We start from the raw sequence: 14,365 nt of genomic DNA, 5'->3' as shown, positions 1-14,365 counted from the left end.
CAAAATTTGATTTTATATGCAGATGCTGGGGGGGGGTGGGGGGTGGGGGTGGTGTCTCCAGAAAGAAAAAGAAAAGAAAAAGAATATTTTCTGCAAGTTACTTCAGAAAATGTGTTCCAAATACACCTGCAGGCCTTCATTAATATGAATGACATAGGAAAACATTCACACTTACACATATACCCACCATTAAGGCTTTCACACGAAAAGCTTGAGTGCTCAGTTCCAGAAGGAAAAATAAGAACTTTAATTGATTATGACTTGTGGTGCTAGTTTAGCCAAAGGCAAAATTGTACTCGGGCAGGAAACAGATTGCACAAAAACGCGCTTTTTCCAAGCTGATCACATGTTCCAATCACAAAATTCACTTGGTATTTGGTAAGAAACACTATGGTTTCTATGGATCTTCAGAGGAAGGCTGAGTCAAAAAGCAGTGATGTTCTGCTTATGCAGAGTCCTCTTCATCAACAACTTCTTCCTCACTGCCTCCTTTACAAACCATGTCCTACAAAATGTTAAATAAATTTATATATGTGTGTGTCCCTGTTAAAAAACAAACAAACTTTGTAAAAAGGAACAAGAAAACAGTTAGAAAGCAAATTATATTGTCTATTAGTATAAAATCGAAAATTACTTTTGTAAGGTCAGATTACATTAAGTAAAAAAATACATTTTTCTAACAAAATAAATCTAATTTGAGTTTCCATCCAGATGAAAAGCGATTTGTAAAATTCTGTTGCCAGGGGCCTGCCTTGTATTGCAGATAATTCTGCCTTCACTTACAGCAAGGCAACGCGCTGGCTTCTCTTATGTTCTATGTTGCTCTGACGCCACTTGACTTACAGGTATAAATAGCATTTTACAGCTGTGTGAGTACAGCTGACATTCATTGAAGCCAGTGGAAGCAAAGCAAATTTGAGCAAAGCATAGATTAGAATTTCAAAGCAAAATCCTTCTTGGTGTCCTTTTATAGTGGGCTAGATCCTTGCTGTAATTCACCCTTTTGCTCTTTAGGACTGAGTCCATCATGGATGATCCCTCATGTCTGTAACTTCAAACCCTGTGAGACGCAGCGTAGACCTGGCTCCAGCCATGTCCAACTCACACACCTGCCTGGTTCAACAGTAAACAAATATGAGCAGGAACATACCGCCTTTATTTTACATGATGCATTCCTAGGGTCCGCGGTGACTAAAGAGTTATCTGTGCAGAGACACAAGAGTTTAATGAGTTTCAGAAGGAAGGTGAATTTATTTTAGGTGCATTAACACTGTTTTATGAATAAAGTAGTTAGAAAAGCCAATGCAAACAGTGTGTGATGCTTTTATAAATCTAGCCTGTAATTGTTAACATATGAAGCACACTTATTTTACTGCAACTTGAATTGCATAGTAAAAGCTTGATTCATGAAGGCATTATGCAATAATTAAGTGGGGTTTCTGTGAACTTAACCAATAAAAAAGTGCAGAAAGGACACGTCTGGAAGTTTCACTGGTCACTAAAAGTGCAGAAGCTGGCAACACACAGGTGTTCCTACGGTATCAGCCAGTTCCTGCTTGCAGCAGGGAAGGGGGCAAAAAGTGGTTTAGACATAACCTCACACACTGCTACATGTAGTTACGGTGCTTCAGGCAAATTAGGGCAAATGTTTTAAGTATCAGGCTTTGCCCTAAAATATTAATGCAGCAAAGGAAATCTGTGGAATCAGCCCTCTTTGGTCACTTTCTGTACGTATAAACATATGGTCTTCACCAAAAGTATCTCTTGGTATGTCAGCCACAATACCTTACATAGATGTTGAAAGCACTAAAATGTACAAGAGTTAGAAATATCTGCACTGTGTCGAGCTTGGATATTTTTTTTTCCCTAAGAAATAGCTAACCCCATATTGCTAGCTCTGTAGTTCTGTTAAGCCACTTAATAAAAGATTCAGTTCTGGCTCTGTAACTAAAATAAATTTAAAATGTACCTGTGGCTAAGAGGCGGGGGAGATATGTTAAACCACCTTATCTTCTCTGGATCTGCAGGATAATGTAAATCCCATCACAATTCAATTAGTCATAAATGAGGTGTCTCCTTGTACCTGACAATCTCTTCTCTCTAATGCTGGGAAGGATGGAAGAATTTCCAGGTCTTTGTTTGCTGCCGAAGCCCTGCAACATATCCATGAGGATGTCTTAACACCTAACACATTGTCTCTTGCAGCTGGAGTGTGCTAAGAGCGCTCGTACACTCAGCTGTGGCAGCCCAGCTGATGGGATGTCACTTGCTAGTACTTTAGACTGTGCAAATCCCTATCCAAACCTGGTCATAAATCTGACTTGCTGTCTCTCCTGCATAAACTAAATCTGCCTTTGAGAGACTGAAAAAAAAAATAAAGGGAAGCAAAAGCCTACTTGTTCTGACAGTCACAGATGCACAGGGTAAGGCTCACGCTCTGGATGTGAGATTTACTGGGCTCCATTCCCACCAGTTCACTGGGCCTGCTGTCTCACACGCTGGGCTCATCATGCCATAATGTTTCCCTGGCTCTGGATTGTGCTGGACACACAAGGTCAGAGGGTGGAAGGTCTACAGGGCTGTGCCACTGTGCTGGGCCCAGTGGCCAGTGGACTGGGACCCGACGTTTAGGAAAAAACAGAGTGTAAACCTTCTGAATGGCTCTGGAGAGAGGCAATAGAAATCCAGGTCACTGATTTTCTTGATCCTTTTGCATTTTTGAATGCATTTTTGTTGTCATTCATTCTTCTGCTAACTGCATAGGACTTATCAGGACACTGCACCATACATGCTGAGTCTGCTGCTGGGATGGTTACTCGAGGCATTACTCAGCTATTGTCTGGTTGTTAGTTAAGAAATGGATATGAGTAGTATAATTGCTGACCACAACATGCTGCTGCCCTCCACACCCATTCCTCCTACAGGAAGTGATGCAGCTAGCTAAAAAAGAGCATATCCCAAGATGCTGGAGGCATTAGCACATACAAGGATAGGAGTAATTTATGCAAAATTGTCCCAGAACACATTTATATTAAATATCAGCTATGTGGAGCAGGACTTACGAAAGGCTGTGAGCGTGTAAGTGCATTTCTGCACCTTTAAGCTTCTGTGTCCAGCAGCCCCTATCCCTGGCTTTCACAACACCCTGGCTCCATACCCTCACAGCTGGTACCTGACCCTGAAGGTACCTCCTGCATTTGGGCCTAAATCTCCTGCATGCCCACACTTCTCTTGCTGGGCAGGTGAGGAGCAGCTGAAATCTCTTCTGTAAGGAAGCATTTCCCACGTAAGCCCCGTGGGATTCGCAGACCAAGCACCCTTTTGCCTATCTCGCCTGGCATCCCTGACCTGCTGAAACAGCATTACCGTTCCTAGTGCTGCCAGTCTCAAGGACACCTCATTAATACCACACCTATTTTAAATACTTTCCAAAACTGAATCAGTTTGATGGTTTTGAAGCTATTCTCCATGTCACTCATTAGCCATAGCTTTGAAAGCAAATGTGAAACATATTAGCTAAATTTTATCAAACTCTCCTCCTGCAATGCTTTCTTACAGAGTGTATTTCAAAGTAATTTTTTTTTTTGATTGCTGGTGTCAGAGCCAGAGAGGGGCCTCCACAGAGCAAAAGGCACTCCCCACTGCTGGTTATGGGAAATAGGGGACCACAAGGGCTCTGTCCCTCTCCTTGTCAGCGCTCCCCACCATCCCCAGCAGCAGACCACGGCAGCTGTGACTCCTTCTAGCTCAGCCTAGAAAACTTCCTTGGATGGAGAATCTGCAGCCTGAGTAATGAATTCTAGTACTGTGCTACCCTCCTAGGGAAGAAATTTCTCTTAAAATACAATCTGAACAAGAGATTTATTTTTTTCTTCTATTGAATAATTGCAAATACTTGCAGAAAATGTGATATCAGCATTTTGTGTCTCTAACATCTTTCAAGTTTTACTGTCTTTGGGGTTTTTTTTCCCCTGGGGTAGTCCAAGATGCTCCTCCCACACAATTTCTAGTGAGTACATGAGAATGGGGGTTTATAAAGGTACTAAAGACTAATATGTGATATGTCGCATTTAAAATAATCAGTTGAGCTGATTATTTTAATAATCCAGCCTCATCTCTCTGTCTTTATCACACCCTTCATTCCCTTCCTCCTGCTAACATAGGAAGGCATCCCTTTTGGTCCTTCCTACACTGCCACCTCAGTGGGTACTGTGTAAACTCCCCTGGAGCTCCTGCACCTGAAATGCCTTCCGGTATCCCTCCACTTCAACCTAATTCAACCTTGACTATGAGTAAATATCTTCTCAGTTGTCATCACCTTTTAATTTCTCCTTATTCTGCATTTATTTATTGCTAAATGAACAGTGCATGTTAACTCTGCAAAAGCGTTTTGGGATGCAGTGGATATGAAAGCTGTGATCCCACACAGAATGATACCTTCAGGCTGATAGGTTCTTGAAATTTCTGTCCTCGGTTCAGAAATATCGGGGATGTCAGGTATAACTATTCTGTTTCTAACAGAGGGCCACCTGCCATGTGAACCAGTCATAGGAAATTTATCAGAGGTGCTTTTCATGGCTTTTTTTAGTCAGAGGGAGGTAACCCGTTTGGAGATTCTCATGTGAAGTGCCCAGTGTAGCACATATTTTCCCTTCATTAAGTACAAGTAGCTCCTAGTGATGCTGATGGAAATTACAGGTGTGTGCACTTAGAGGAGAATATAGATCTATACTGTGCAAATTACTTCAGAAAACAAACTCAATTTATGGACATGGCCTGTGCAGAGCTGAGCGGCAGTATATTTCAAGCAATGTTCCCTGCATACCACATAGTAAAGGGAAGGGGGGGCTGGGAGCGAGGGAGGGCAGAGATCTGGATTTTATAACTACTTTTAATAACAACCATGGAGGATAAAACCTGCAGAGTTTTGACTAGCTCAGAATCACTTCTCACCTCTGGTTTTGAAATCTCCAGCCCAATTATTTGTTTACTTGATAGTGCTAAAGTCTTATTCTCCATCGTTATTTGCTTGCTAGTAAAGCACCAAAAAGAACTGCAGTCCAAAGGTAACCACACAATTAAATCACTTCCAGATGATAAGTCACACTCTGATGGTGAAAGCAGACTTTACAGTTTTAGCGTGCCAGGTAATATATGGCAATCACCCAGTTCCTATTAGGTTTTTGTAACAGTATATACACATACTCTTTTTTTTTTTTTTTTTTTTTTTTTTTTTGAGCTGGATTAGGGTAGGCTAATAGCACATACATGCAATATTTAGCTTGATTTCAATCAGAAAATCTCTCCCCCAAAAGACAATTCTAAAGCATCTATTATCCCTAAGCCTCCAGACACAGAAATCATATTAACAATTTTTGTTGTGACATTAAGTGTGCAGCAGTTTGAATAGCCAGCCTTAGGGGCATGCAGTCTAAATGTGCTCCCTTTATATGCATGCTTGTGATGCCATCTTTAAATACATGACCACTTCATGCCTTTCCCACAGGATCCCGGCCTCATTCACTGCTCAGGATGGGTGGCATTCATTTATTGAAAAGCCATTCAATATTTTGCTTTCTCCATATGTTTAACATGTGGCCCAAACCCCTATTTACCACAGACGGGTCGATCTTGATCTGAAGAAAGATTTTTTAATTCAATTTGGGAAGTTTCCCATGGTCTTAATGACTGTAGTCTCTTAGCAGTTCACAAATGTGTATTTATTTTCAGATTGCCTCTATGATTATCATCCCCATTTTACAGCTGGAAAACAGAAAAACAGAGAGGTGCAGTGATTTCGGGTACCCAGCTTAAGACTCCAGGACCTAATTTGTCAGGGTACTTACCATTATGTAATTCTTCAGATATTCAGAGCAGAGCTCCCATTGAGTCCTGCTGCAGCTGTGAGTGCTCAGCACTCCTCCAAATCAGACCCTGGAGTTTTGAAGTCAGGTATCCGTATAACTGGGAACATGCAATTAGAGACCATGTGTGCAAAATGTGATGTAAGAACTTACTGATGTCCTAGAAGAGAGATGTGGCACAGGCAAGGAGGGGTGCATCCAGTTCTTCAGATTGGCTTTCAATAGCTTTGTGCAAGACAGCCATCGCTGTTTTCCCCAACTCCTCAACTGTATTCAAAGCACACCATTCAACCTGCAACAGATGACTAGGGAGTGAAGAATCTCTCATTACACAATCCTGACTCATCTTGAGCAGGACCCAGGGCTGACACATCTTCTGTGGGAAAAGAGCATGGCTTTCTCTATTCCTAATGCATACGTGGAAAAGGGGAAAAAAACCTGCACAGATAACTTCAGCTCTGGCGCTTTCCAACTTCTGCATGTTTGCTTTGGCAGCTCACAGAGTTCTTTTAAGAGAGTGTTTGTAGGTAATTTCCTAGGGTCTTAATGAAGCAAAGTGGAAAAACAAAAATTCTATTATGTGGCATCATATTAACACCTCTATGCCTCATGCTAGTGGGGTTAGCTCTTAGCTTCTCCACATGGACTTCTGCCCTCTGGGTTAACAGAGTAATTTGTAGCAATACTAAGTTGCCAAATTCTCTGCCGACCAGAGGACACTTTTCCAAGGGGCTGAGACCAGAGGAGTGGCATGACCCAGGGCCCTCACGCTCCTTTCCCTGCCTTGGAATGACCGGGGAAGGGGCTGTAGTCTCTAACGAACCTTTTCCTCCTCTAGCTCTGTCTTACTCCCCTCTAACCATCTCTGTCCCAGTCCCGTTCCTCCCTCAGCTCTGGCTCCTTGTTTCCAGACTCTGTTTTCTCTCTCCCCGTTTCCCAGCCAGTCCCGATCACTCATCCTCTCGCTCAGCCAGCCTCTTACCTGAATGTGCCCATTTCTCCCATCTGGGTTTCACGTCCCAATCCCCCTAGGTGCCCAGACCCAGGTTTCAACCTCCTGAATGCAGCCTCAGCGCCAGGTTTGTGCCCGTGTGCTTAGTTTCAAAGCCTTATCCCTGTTTCCTCGCCCAGCTGCATTCTAGTCACGCTTGATACCTGGTCTGTATTTCTCTCATTTTCCTCTTCTGCTTTCGTCCTCCTGCAGCCACAGAGCCTCCCAAGAAGTGCTGAAGTAGAAAAACCTTCCGCTGGGATAAAACCACTTGTCATCATCCAGCATGTCTCCCCTCCCTACTCCAGCTACTTTTTTTTTTTTTTTTCTAATTACATCCCTTCAGGAGGGTCCACTTACATTTTTACCATAAATAAACGAGGCATTTCTTACCATTATAGCTATGCTGCTCTTTCTGGAAGCAGTCTATCAGGTTAATGTGACTCAACCCTATAGAAGCTAGCAGTCAGGTTTTTAGGGAACATAATTTTCTCTGGCTGGATAAACGCTTATGCACGCGGTGTTAATGCCGATGCTGTGTTTCAGTGGCGTGTAGCTTTCCACCGAGCTTTCAGCGGGGGTTTGCAAGAGAGGGCAGAGAGGTGGGGTTGCTGCCTGGATTTCTTTTTGAGCGATCTCTGAAGAACACAGAACAGATCCTCCTGCAAGGGTCTGCCAAGCCAGGCATTGCTGAAAAAAGAAATAGAAAGATGGGGCAGGGAGGCACATGCTGCTGTTTATAGAGTTCAGCTTTTAGAAATAATGCTTTAAAGTTTGGGTATGGTAAAAAGTTTTTATCTTCAACACAAAAGGTAAGTAGATAAATATATATACACAGAGTCACTGGTACAGCTGCAGACACAGCCAGCCACTGACACACATGCTTATGATTCATTTATGTTTTAAATCTGCAGTTTTTCTTGGTTGGTTGTTATTGACAGTAGTGGGAGCGTTGTCTGCAAAAAAGGAGTGCTATGTCAAGTCCCCCAGCATAAGCAGAATTTGGGTGTTATGTTTGGAAGGGTTTTGAAGAACCTTTTCTTACAGATTTATTAATTACAAATGTGATTTAAACTGAGGATGCCCCATAACCTCTGTTCGTGCTTTGAAGTTTAGTCCATTAACGCCTGAAGTCAGGGGAAGGTTTGCACTCAACTGAGGAAGATCTTGATCGCATCTTCATGTCAGTCCTTCAGTTTGGTCTGTACTGAGCAATGGACAGGGTGAAGCACTGGACATGAGTAAAATTTTCTCTTGCCTGTGTAGTTTTCCTATCACAAGCACTGCGAAAGTCCAGGGATGTGGTTGTGTAATAATCCTCTGTTTTAAAATGGTATCCTATGTGTGTGGCTCTTACCCTTACAGACGTGTACATTCATAAATAAAGTCAAATATAAAAAAAAAAAAAAAGCTGACTAGTAACAAGATAATTAGTCATTGAAATGTTCCAGAACTGTCATAAGGAGGAAGAAATACTGATCTCAAGTTACTTTAGCCCACCGTCAATATCAGCTTGGAGTGTGAGTACGAAGCTAAACTATTTCATATGCTCCACACATGAAAATGGAGATGGAAAGTGATGAGCTCTTTATATACCCCTTTCTAAATAAATTTGGAGAAGAGCTTAGGAGGTTAAGCAGGTCCCAAATGGTTTCTGCTGCTGAAATAGCCTATTGATGCTTTATTTTTCCCTTTAGATTTTCCACTACATTAAACATTTTAAACTACCAAATATTTCTTTTTAAAGGGGAATGGAATGAAAAGATGTCTTACATGATTTATTACATATTCAGAGGGAAATACTCCCCTTGTAAATAGTTTTAAAAAAATTAGCATCATCAATTTAAATGTTGACATGCTTAATATTAAAGGGTCATATTGTACTGAAGGTCTTTAAGGAGAACTTCCCATTCAAAGCAGTTGATTTCAGTGGGAATTGATTGAAGTAGGGCTTGTGCTTTCTGGTAGTTGATCTCTTTCTGGGCTCAGTTCTGTGATTTTCAGCACAACTTGCATCTAACTCTTGGGTTTTGTGGGTCAAATTGTTTCGCCCCCTATTTCACCCCACAGGCTCCCATGCTGCAGCCACCCTCGCGCTGCAGGCACCTGGGCTGAAACCTCAGCAAAAGCGTACTGATGTCTCAGGGACTCATGGCTGCCACGACCTGGGGATGGCAAGTCCGAGCCCTGGCAGGGCCTTACCTGGTCCTTTACCTTCTCTTCGGTCCTGGTCCTTTACCTCGTCCTCAGCGCACGCTTTTCCTGCTCGAGCTTTGTGCTCAGGGGTTTTGTATCAGCGAGTGCAACAAGCACCAAGCCAGGTCAAGTCACATCACCAGCTGTGTCTGGCACAGCCTCCCAAAATGTCCCTTGCCCTCGTGGCCTGGCCTTTCTCTGGCAGCCCGCACAGAGGGCGAGCGCCAGCGCTTCCAGCACCCAAGGCAGCCTGGCAGCCCTTCCAAAGGGGCAGAGCGATGCGCATTCCCCACGCCACAGCGTGCCCGGGTCTTTGATATTTAAAGCATCAAAACCCATAGAGCACCTCTTATCAGAAGCATAGACCAGATTCCACTGAAAAAAAACCAAACCAAAGACAAAAACCAACCCACACTATTTTGATTGGTTTATATTTTATTTATGTATTTATGATTCTAAAGTTCATGTTTATTCAGGGAATTTTTTTGACATTAAACTCGGTGTTCTGGAAAAAAAATACTTCATTTAGAGAAAATATTCAGCCCCTTTTCTGTCTTTCTGTTATTATTCAATATGAAAAGGATATTGTAAGTGCATATTCAGCTGAATATGCGGTTTGGCAGCGAGCGGTTATTCAGCTGCCCTGCTTCTACCTCAGAGTTTATTCAGGTCATAAAAGAGACATATAAGCATTTGAGTTAAGATTTATAGTTACATTAACTGTATCAGAAGCTTTTTGTACTTAATATAAAACACACTCTAGCAGCTCAACATCACTTTATTCCACAATACAGTCAATATTAGACATGTTACCTCCTGTAATTACTGACATTAATAGCCTCAGGAATAATGGAAAGTGAGTTAAGCGCCAATGTGGTAGATGGAAACGGGACTTTACAGTACACATCATTTTGAAATATTGTATGAGTCATGAAATTTGTACTTAATATTTCTGTATTTAGTAATTAGGCAATAAGCCAACAAAACAAAGGATGTCCTCACTTTAACACAGCATGGGTCGGATTTTGTTATAAATTCAATACAGAGGTTGCCGTAAGAATTTAATTTAAATTCCATGAAAGATTCAACCCAGCCCTGACTGAGCAAAAGAGAAGCTCTTGCACACACTTTTTAGGAGAAAGAGAGGGCCAGGATTTGTACGGCTCCCTCCAATACCTCACAGTGACTCTTGCGAGGCTTTAACCAGCATTGCACGGAACAATGTTCTTCTGGAAAGGAGGCTGAAGTCACCAGCAACTCAGGCAGAAAATCTTACGTGTGTGCCTTCAAGTCATCTTCGATTTGCCAATTTAAAAGTGCTATTTTTATCCCAACTCCCTCGAATTATAATTTTATAAGACATCTATTTTGGTAGGCCTTATTTCCTTCATCATTCATTCTATTGCAAACAGACATTAGTTCTAAGTCTTTGCACAGAAGCAGCCCACTGTTGCTTCCCAAAGGTCTTGCAAAGCTGGAAAAGGATAAGACTGCGGTTTCTTAAGCAAATAGTATCTCCAGAATGGCACACTGTCTGAAATATTTAAGATGAGGAATATGCCTGTAACGCATATTTTTCTCTACAGTCTTTTTTCTTTGTCATCTATGTATTAATTAAGCTAACAATATCCAAATGCACACAGTCAACATATTAGCATTCAGATGATCCTGTTTTACCTTGATGTTAATTGCCTGTTAAGGTGAACAAAGAAGAAGAGAGAACCCACTTTTACCTACAGCCCTGATCTATTTTGAGGTCCTAAGGCTTTTCTGCTAATAATAAAACCACCAATAAATCCTCATCTCTTTGCTTTTTAAGCCTGACAGATAGCCTTTGAAGCATTATTGCATTTATTCCTCCAGCCAGATGTGCAATTTATATTACACTTGATAGCAAACCTTAGCATTATAGAAGACACTAGTGCTAAAATAATAACACAAATGTATTTTCCATCACTGGGCTACAACCTTCCCAGGAATGTCTCCAGTCCCTCCCGTATTCCAGTGCCTTGCTCATACTCTTGCAACAGCTCCTTTGATGCTGGCAAGTTGGGTCACCCTCATTTCACAAAGGTCTAAATGGAGTCAGTCTGCAAACAGAATTAATACAGTAGCTTTAAGCAGGGTGACACCTAAGACCCCAGCCTGCATTCGCAAGGAGCACACTGTGAGGAGAATGTTTAATTGCTACTTTTGAAGAAAGTTCCAATTTTTTTCCTTAAAAACAGACTCAAAGAGTCTAACATGTGACTTTTTATACTCGTGCAAGAAACTTTATGCCTTTATGCACATTGGAAATGTGCAAATGGGATACTAGTTTTCTGTTCTTTTACATCTTAAATCTTTACTAGCCTAACTTGGACCCCTGATACAGTACAGAGTTGAAAAGTAAACACTTCAGTGAGCTGTGTTCATACTTCAGCTGTGGTTCCTATGACAGAGAAATGCAGAACAATGCTGGTGGAGAATCCACTGGACTTTACAAGTCCCTTATGGTGGGTCGAGGTGACCCAGCAAGGGCTCCTGACACCGATATTTATTGGTGCTCTGTAGGGTCAGCTACCCACAGAGGTTCAACTCCTTGGAAGATGTTGGTGTGTGGCTTGCAGGGCTAGATACCGGCACCTGTACTTCTAGAATACGGTATTCCCACCTGTCTGCCACAAGCCTTCAGGATTTTCTGGCTGGGAAAAATGATTACTCTTGCCTGATGAAAAATTCCAAAATGGAAGTGGGAGACAGTTACGGACCTTTAGTCCTGCACCTAGAAGAGGCATGCAGCATTACTCACGTTGGGGGCACACAGCAGTCCAAGAGGTAAAACAGGAGGCTGAGCTGTAGCTGTCTTCTACAAGGGCAAGCCCACAGGGACTTTTGGTCTTCCTGAAGGAACACAGCAGTGACAATAACCCCAGAGATCTCCCTTCAAAGGCACCCTGTCTCATTACTCACCTTTCTTTTCCTCTGCTTTCCAACCTGGAGTAGGGTGGCTCTGTGCCATTTTCAGTACCTTAAAGATACAGCTGTGCTTTTCCTAGGGATGAACATCTGCAGAACTCAAGTAGTAAGCCGTGCTTCCACTCCTGACTCCCCATAATGTTATTATTGCTTATTGTTTCTGCTGCAGATTAAGCACAAGGCAGGATGATCTTCTGTTGTGGTCATTGTTGTACAAAACTTACAGGAAGATGTAGAAACATTTCACAAAATTCTACAGTCCTACCTAAAGTGTGTACGTGATGTGGTAGTTATAGTTACTATCCTCTTGGTGGCAGAATGAAGTCTATGAAAATAACATACTGAGAAATCAAAGGATCACAGTAACTTGAGTCAATTTTACCTTCTGATCTATTTGAAAAGTCTTTATTAAAAAGATAAATGGCAAGAGCAAAAATGCTGCCCTGGTGGCAGTTCTGATGTATATTAATTGCAAACAGCTCTGCGCATTCATTACGTATGGTATGGCTCCTCCTAGTGAAACCCTGCACAAACAGTTGAGAACTAATTTTCCTCCCTTCCAGTATTTCCACCACTTCTTGAACTGCAGTTACTTAAGGGGAGGGGGAAAAAAAAATAAAAATTGCAACTTCATAAACAAACTTCTGCTGCTGGTTTCTGTGGCTCCTTTGCATGTGTGTGTTCACCAGTTACCATTTGGGCCATCATAAATCAAAGAACTGTCTCAAGGAACTCCAGAGTGAAAGCATAAGCTGCTAGAGTTCGAGCTACAAGATAATTGTCATCTGCTATAGAGTACAAATCCTCTTTCATACCTTCTGGTAGCTCCTACCTTCTCTGGAAAGCAGAGCAGGTGAATCATAAGGCAGAACTTGGCCCTATGGCTTCTAAAATATTGCACTTTATGGTCATACGGAGAAAATAAATCTTTTATCTGAGTTACTTCATCTGTTTTTGACCATAGCTGGATATTTCATTCAGTTACTAAATAGCATGTTTGCAGCTAGTTTAACCAGTTTTGCTGTAATGATAAGTTAATGTTTTAGTCATAAATAAACACCAGCAGCAGAAGCAGAAAATAAGGTCACAGGGAGAAGAGAATCTTCGTTGTCAGTGAGAATAAAAATGGAAGTGAACAAGCAAAGGATTTGGTAGAATTATGAAGAATTCTTACCTTAGAAATTTCTACTACTTTCTGGTCTGGAAAATTTTAAAACTTTGGGTTCATTACAGGAGATGAGAACAGTTTCACCTTTGAAAGGATGTGATTAAAATAAGCTTTAAAATATTCACCCCCAAACCCTGTAGGAGGCTTTGACAGAGAGAATCTATTTGTAGCAAAAAAATAAATAAAATACTCCAAGCAAAACAAAACCACAACGAATCTATTTGTCTGTCCAATTAAAGTACCTGTCCTGCCTGAGATAAATATTATCTGAGAGAGTTAAAGGCACTATATGCCAGAGTCGGTGCTCTGTAGTGGTACAAAGTAAATTGCACATCCTTAATAAGCTCCCTCATGGTTTGCTCAGTCCTCTTCCACGCACTACGCTTGGCTGCCTCTGGTACTGGAGGTGGCATGGAAAAGGAGATGTTTGGGATGGAGAGGTGCTGCAGTTTAGAAGAAAAGGACATAATTCCTTACACAAGGGATATTGCTTATAGTAAAATCTTACTCCTGTCCTGAAGCTGGGATAAGCCTCAGTGACCAGCTCTCGCCTGTATCCTAAATCTGACAGTGTATCTTTCCAAAGCTGCTAAGCTGGAAGCTGCAAAAAAATGAACTGTAGGCACAACGCTCACACAGCAAGAATCTAAAGCTAATGACAGTCCCACCGAGCAGGAATACTTATCACTGGCACAGAGATCAGGATTACACCAATTGGCTCCTCTATTCATGTTTCAGGAACAGATCCTGAAACAATTGATAAATTAAAACCTGTGTTACAGCTGAGTGACATTTAGACCCCGAAGACATCCCTGCATCCTTGTTTGACCCTGAGTCTTGTCACTGCCATTTCATTGTGTTAGCTGTGATGGATGCAAAGCTCGGATTGATGAACGGTTGTTCTTCCCTTACAATTAGGTACAAATCTGTTATGGAAATCCAGCTGGTTATTTCTAGAACTTTCCTGAAATAACTCTCTAAACACAGCTGCCTTACAGTCATGGTAAACATTCTTCACAAAGGCCAGTTTGCTCTACAGGCCCCAAGGAATGTGACAGCTTGATACCTGGATAAGCCTGGGCTCAGTTTCTGTTTCTACAGAAAAGCTGGAGTCTCTAGTGGATGTTGGTAAACAAACCCTGGAGCCATTACTTGATAGGGTTCATAAGCTGTTACTCAGCACCTTGT

At 41.8% G+C, this 14,365-nt stretch overlaps 1 long non-coding RNA gene across 2 annotated transcripts in view; it reads right to left on the bottom strand.

Annotated features, from left to right (window-relative positions):
- Positions 1-34: 34 nt before the first annotated feature.
- LOC142602018 (uncharacterized) overlaps positions 35-14,365 on the bottom strand; it is a 29,572-nt gene continuing 15,241 nt past the window's right edge. Inside the window, exons 2-6 of one of the 2 annotated variants that reach the window (XR_012835634.1) lie at positions 7,249-7,545; positions 6,018-6,156; positions 1,970-2,021; positions 1,151-1,203; positions 35-543 (exon numbers count right to left, since the gene is read on the bottom strand). This is a non-coding gene — a long non-coding RNA (uncharacterized LOC142602018). The remainder of the gene's footprint in view (positions 544-1,150; positions 1,204-1,969; positions 2,022-6,017; positions 6,157-7,248; positions 7,546-14,365) is intronic. The other variant, XR_012835633.1, reaches the window with a different exon arrangement.

The sequence above is a fragment of the Balearica regulorum genome, chromosome 5 (genome assembly GCF_011004875.1).
Source record: "Balearica regulorum gibbericeps isolate bBalReg1 chromosome 5, bBalReg1.pri, whole genome shotgun sequence".
NCBI classification, from domain to species: domain Eukaryota; kingdom Metazoa; phylum Chordata; class Aves; order Gruiformes; family Gruidae; genus Balearica; species Balearica regulorum.
This window is presented reverse-complemented; position numbering and strand designations above follow the sequence as displayed.